The sequence below is a fragment of the Marmota marmota genome, unplaced genomic scaffold (genome assembly GCF_001458135.2).
Source record: "Marmota marmota marmota unplaced genomic scaffold, marMar, whole genome shotgun sequence".
Classification (NCBI taxonomy): Eukaryota; Metazoa; Chordata; class Mammalia; order Rodentia; family Sciuridae; genus Marmota; species Marmota marmota.
Window position 1 is genome coordinate 640249 of NW_026000223.1, and position 6535 is coordinate 646783.

At 39.6% G+C, this 6535-nt stretch overlaps 1 protein-coding gene and 1 pseudogene across 1 annotated transcript in view; one reads left to right on the forward strand and one right to left on the reverse strand.

The window, feature by feature from the left end:
- The window catches only part of Gtf2e2 (general transcription factor IIE subunit 2), a 68497-nt gene extending 68427 nt beyond the window's left edge, over positions 1–70 (reverse strand). The window contains exon 1 of the mRNA XM_015501234.2: positions 3–70. The gene's annotated coding sequence lies outside the window, so the exon portion shown is untranslated. The remainder of the gene's footprint in view (positions 1–2) is intronic.
- Positions 71–4964: 4894 nt separating this feature from the next.
- LOC107155329 lies at positions 4965–6098 on the forward strand (annotated as a pseudogene).
- Positions 6099–6535: the final 437 nt, after the last annotated feature.

The window sequence follows — 6535 nt, forward strand, 5'->3', positions numbered from 1 at the left end:
GCCTGCCCGCACGCACGCCCGGCGCTGACCCACCAGGTCGGGGTCTCGCCTCTGGCGGCGGCGGCGGCGGCGGCGACTTGGCCCTGGGCTCCGCCCGCCACTTCCTGATCGGGCGGCTAGGCGCTCAGTCCCGGCAGCCACCGCGGTGCCTTCGCCGCCTATCATGCGCATGCGTCGTCGCGTGCCCCACCTGGGGGCCCCAAGGAAGGAGAACAGGCCCACTCGGGCGTCCTTGTTTCCTTGACAACCAGGCGGCGTTTGGAGGCGGGGCCTAGGATTGGACCTACGTAAGAGGCGGGCAGCCTGTGCTACAAAGGATGGAAGACACCTTTCTACACGGAAACTCAAAGCTTAGGAGCTCTTCCACCAGCGGGCTCTGGAAACCAACCCAACTGAAGATACGACCTTTCAACATTAGTTTTGTAACTTTACCTTAAATGCCCCTCTCCAGCACCTGAATATTCAGAGAACATTTTTCTAACTCTCTTACAAGTGAAGAAACAGTACAGCAAGCAAAGGAAACCGTGACATGGAGACCAGCTTATGAACTCTCAGCCAGAACTCTCTTTCCACACCTATAAACGGTCTTACAAAAGGATGTTGGACTCAGAAGCAACATAAAGGGTTGGAAGTAAAACAACGAAAAACAGCATTGGTCTTGCCCACATACTACAGCTGTGCTTTCCTCAGTCTTTGAACCCAAAACGGCAGTGCAGCCAGCGCTCAACTATTCTTACTACTAATAATTCCTTAAATTTCTTAACCTGTGTCTTGCTTTTTTTTTTTCATTCGAAAAACGGAATAATAATTGTTCTATCACAATAGGTTAGTTGCATTGGACTGTGGTTAAGATTAAATGAGTTAAGGGAAAAAAAAAAAAGATTTAATGAGTTAGGGGCTGGGGATGTACCTCAGTAGTAGAGCACTTACCTAGCATGTTTGAGGCCCTGGGTTTGATCTCCAGCACCGCAAAAATAATCAATTAAATGAGATAATACTTGAAATTTAATCCAAAACTTGGAAACAAATCCACAAAATTATTATGTGATCTTTTAAAAATATATATTTTTTAGTTGTAGTTGGACACAATGCCTTTATTTTACTTATTTATTGTTATGTGGTGCTGAGGATCAAACCTAGGGCCTTGCACGTGCTAGGTGATCATTCTACTGCTGGGCCACAACCCCAGCCCTATTGTGTGATCATTTAATTTGTTTCATTGCAGAGAAATTTTTAATAAACCCAGGTAATGGTCATCTGACACCCTCAGGAATCGTAACTTCGTTTGAATAATCATTGATTAGAGCCCCCAAAGTTGTACAACTTGGCAAAGTCAGGGATTAACTGGTAGAAAAGTGATGAGATGTAATGGGAAAAAGGGCCTGGGATTTAGTACAAAAAAATAATGACAGCTGGGCGCAGTGGTGCCCACCTGTAATCTCAGTGGCTCAGGAGGCTGAAACAGGAGGATCGTGAGTTCCAAGCCAGCCTCAGCAAAAGTGAAGTGCTTAAGCAACTCAGTGACACCCTGTTTCTAAATAAAATACAAAATAGGGCTGGGGATGTGGCTCAGTGATCAAGTTCAATCCCTGGTACCCCTGCCCACCCCCCCAAAAAAAAGGATTGTATTGTCCTGAGGAACAGTATCATTTTAGCAGTTTTATTTCGGCTTTCCTTTCTTCAGCGATTATTTGAATCTCAATTTCTCATATCCTTGTGGAATTAGTTCTGTATTTTGCTAGCTCTCTTATTAATGTGAAATTTAAGAACAAATGGACAAAAGGTAGACCACATATGAAAAGACTCTTATTCACATAAACCAAACTGTGACTTCTACAGAAATCAGCTAAAAATGGTCAGAATTTCTTCAAGAATGTTGCCAAATGTCCTATTCTAGTCAGCCACGATCAACTAGAGAAAGTCAAATATATTTGCTAGACCAACCACATAGGATTCTCACTTCTAATTAGCCTACCTCCAGCTTTCCTACAACCTTTAATCAGAACATACCAGAAGTGTCCTTTTTTCACCAATGTAAAGTTTCCCTTCTCCCTGATTTTTTTCTTTTTTTTTTTTTTTTTTTTGGAGGTGGGAGATATTGGAGATTGAACCCAGAGGGTTTTTGTTTTTTCACTTTTTACCACTGAGCCACATCCCTAGCCATTTTTCTTTTTTATTTTAAGACAGGGCCTCACTAAATTGCTGAGGCTGGCCTTGAACTTGTGATCCTCTTGCCTCAGCCTCCAGAGCTGCTGGGATTACAGGCCTGCACCACCACACCCAGCGCTCTCCCTGATTGCTTTTGAGTCTGCCAAACTCAATAGATGAGCTGCCTCACTTGCAAGCTCTTAATAGTCTTTGCTCTCATTTGGGTGACCTTCATGTATTTCCACTTGAGCTAAATAAAACGTTGACACATATTTGTTATCTGTTCACTGGAGAAGTATGAATTTATTAGAGAACCATGCTTTTACAGAACTAAATCCACCACATAGAAAGCATTTAGCTCATTGGTCAGAATTCTATTGATAATCCAACTCCCAAAATCTCAATTGTCTCTCCTTTATCCAGACATAAACTATTATCATTGAAACACTCCCCATACACATTCCAACCCTGTTAAAATATATAAATTATATATGTTGTCAACCAGTGATATCCCCCCGCCCCCGCTTGAACTGCTTGTCTGTTGCTAGAACCTAACATTGAAGTAGTTACTTCATTCATTCAAAACACTTTGGGTGCTATCCTGTACCATGATGCTACTCCTCAAGTAAAGACAAAAAGGGGCTTACTATAACACCTATAATTAGACTCTTCTTGTGTCCAAGGTATTTACTCATGGACATCGCACTACAAACTTAAAACAAATGGGGGGGGGGTTCCCTTTGTATGCTGGTAATGTTAACTATAATGATGTACTCAATTATTTCCAAATAACAGTCCCAACTGCCTTGATTTCAGAAAGTCCAATATTTGGAATAAAACACAGAGTTTTTAATCCTGCCTTCTCATCTTTATTACATACTCTAGAAACCATTCATATTGCTTCTGATGTGGCTTCTTGCCAAGGCTTAAAAAGGACATAGGAAAATATTCCACTCAAAAGTGAGGGACATGATTATTAATAGATTCTGTCATATACACAGAGTCTCCACCACAAATGCTTAAATAAACCTTTATAATAATTAAAACCACCTCCACATTGGCACAGGATTTCCAGGTCAAAAGGTGTGACTAGTGTCAGATTATATGAAGAACTAACCAAACAACGAATGTTATGACACTTTATTTCTCACCTCTTGAATGCTTATAATATTCTGCTTACTCTTTGATAGAAAGTGTGATGGTTTCTTAAGGGAAATATAACTTGTATATTTTATAAAAAATTCTTTTTTGATCTATCTAAATTCTCTAGCCCCCAAAATTAATTTATTAATCAAAAGATTCATTCTAATTTACTACATTGCAATTTTTTACTATTTACTTAATTGCGGTAAAGTATAAAAACATACACTTCCCCATTTCAGCCATTTAAAGTATACAATGGAGTAGCAATAATTAAATGAACAATATTGTACAATGATCATCACAATCTATTTCCAATTTTTTTACCACTTTAATCAGAAACTCTATTACCAATTAAGCAATTGCTCTCCATTCCCTATACCCCAGCCCCCAGTAACCTCTAATAGGCAAATTCTTTCTTTAAGAATTTGCCTATTCTGATTATTTTATACAAGTGGAATAAATAATACAGTATAAGTCCCTCTGTGTCTAGCTTATTTCACTTAGCATAATGTTTCCAAGGTTCATCCATGTCATAGCATGTATCAGAATTTCATTCTTTTTTATGTAATGCTTTAATTTTACATTTCAATTTATTACCTTATATTCCATCATTCAGAAGGGAAATTTGGGGACAACACAAATTCACTTCATTCTGCCATCAAGTAATAGCTATACTTCAACTCCCCACACCTGTTAACTATCTCAAGTAGCAAGATACCTAAGTTCTCAAAATAGCCAACAAAGTGAATTAGTACAATGTAACTTGCCCCAATTCCCAGCATACCAGAGAGAAAGCCAGTATCCAAGCCAAGAACTAAAGTTATTTTACTCTTCACCTATCCTGATTTCTTTCTGATTAAAGGCATTAACAGTCTCCTCTCCTTTGAGTCCTTTTTCTCTGCCCTCTAATTCCACCTGAAGATATCTTCCCAGGTTCCTAGTCTTTCTCAGGTATTCATCCTCTATCAAACTTTATCCAAAAATGTCAGTTTTTGCTATTGCCTCCACTTAGTAACTTTTAATTTTCAGGGTTTAAAAACTGGCCTGATGACCAAAGACAACTAATGTAAACCTGTGCTCTACCACTTTCTAGTAATATGAACTTGAGCCAGTATTTAATCTTTCTAAACCTAAGTTTCCTCATCTGTAATGAAAATGACTAAATTGAGTAATATGTAGTATGCAGTCAGTACATTATCATTGTTGTTATTAGGACCCAACTCCCCAGTTAAGTTCTTTTTCAAACATCATCAGTGATTTCCCAATTGCCAAATGGGCTTCTGTGGTAGGTTATATAATTGTTCATAATTATCCACTTCCTTTGAGGAAGGATTAATACTTCCCACCCTGATGAACACAAGGAGTGGCATGTGACCTGCTTTAGCTAATTAAATAAAGAACAGAGTAACATGTGTTCACTTCCAAGGAGAAGCTTTAGGAGGTTTATTATAATTCACTATCTTGCTTGTCCCTCAGCCAATAAGACCCTGCAATATTCCAGTTTGGGGCACTTCATCAGTCTGATCCTAGAGTAAAGATGACCTGTGTCACATCTGCTGCCCAATTATCCTAGGGCAGTGGGATAGGTTGCCAAGACACCAAGTAAAATGACAGAAACAAGATAAGATACGGGGTTTATTGAAAAATACTTACAGGGGAGGTCCAATGGCAACATGCTGGAGAGGTGCTTCACCAGAAAGTCTAGTGGCAGTGAGCTGGATAGGTGTCCCACTGCACACCAGAGACCTCACAGAAAGTGGCACCTCCTATTCTCCCCACACTTTGTCCAGGAGCAGCCACCTGGAAGAGCACTTCCATCTCCAGGATGTTCTGATGGGCACCAGTTACCACAGGGAAGGGTTCTTACAAATTAGGTCACAGAAGCAGCATTAGCTTTGTCCCATCAGCTTTGTGCCGTTGTATGACCAGCATTCCAAGGAGCAGCTGTCCCGGCATGCATTCAAGAAAGTAAATTTTTACAGATAATACTAACTTGCCCAGCATACCAGAGAGAGTCAGTATCCTTCTAGTTTTTTCAATAAACCCCGTATCTTATCTGGGCATCCCTTGATTTGGCCAGGTTCCTGGGAACTAAACAGACATTCCAGGGACAGTGTCTTTCCATCCTTCTGGATGACCAACCCCAGTCTTCTCACTGACTCCAAGTGATTAACTAAGACTTCAGCATATGCCAGAAATTGCTCTATTTTCGTTCTCATGCAATGCAACTTTATTTTACAGCAAATGTTTGATTCCAAAACTTTTTCTTGATTTGGGGATATATACTATGCATATCCACGCTGAGTATATTCCTTGAAATTTCCTTTGTCTACTATAATATTGTAAGCAAATGTAAATCCCTCTGAGTGGACCCAAGAGCACAGCAGCTGCCAGCCAAGCTTGGAGACGCTAAGGAAGCAGAGGCTGGCCAAGCTGCAGGCGAAGCACAGGGATCCTGGCGATGCAGCACAGGAAGCAAAGCACAAGGGAAACAGAAATGAGAAACAGTATCTTGGCCCAAGTTCTCGATCAGTCAGCCTGGGGCCAGGTTAAGTACTTCAGCACTTGTAAAGCCCCCAAAAAACTAAAACAGTAGAAAATTACCTTGTACAGATGGCAAGATATAGACAACTCAACGGGAAGATATTAGAACAAGGCTTAACAGAAATCCTTGAAAAAGTGATTCAACAAACAAAAAAGAAAACAACAGTTAAATTCAACATAAGAAAAGTAATGGACTCTAATGAAGATGACAATGACTAAACTAAAAATATTTAGAGACTGGACCTTGATGGAACAATTCTAGTACAGAAGTTAAGATCTGTTTAAACAGTTACTTTCTTTATTGTCTCTATGCCCTTAAAAAATAAACATTATTCAACATTTAAAAATAAGCAAATGTGGGATTGTGGCTCATGGGTAGAGTGCTCGCCTAGCACACATGGGGCGCTGGGCTCAATCCTCAGCACCACATAAAAATTAAATAAAGATATTGTGTCCACCTACAGCTAAAAAATAAATATTAAAAAAAATTAAGCAAATGTAATTATCTCTATTTACTTTGTTTTCACTTTTGGTTCTGATTTTGTTGTTTGGCATCTGAAAATCAAAAATATATCATAACAAATACATGAAAATATATTCAATCTCAATCTTACAAGGAGTCTTAGAAATGTAAATCAAAACTCTACATGGATTGCGGTAGAAGGATCACAAGTTTGAGATTAGCCTGGGCAACTTAGTA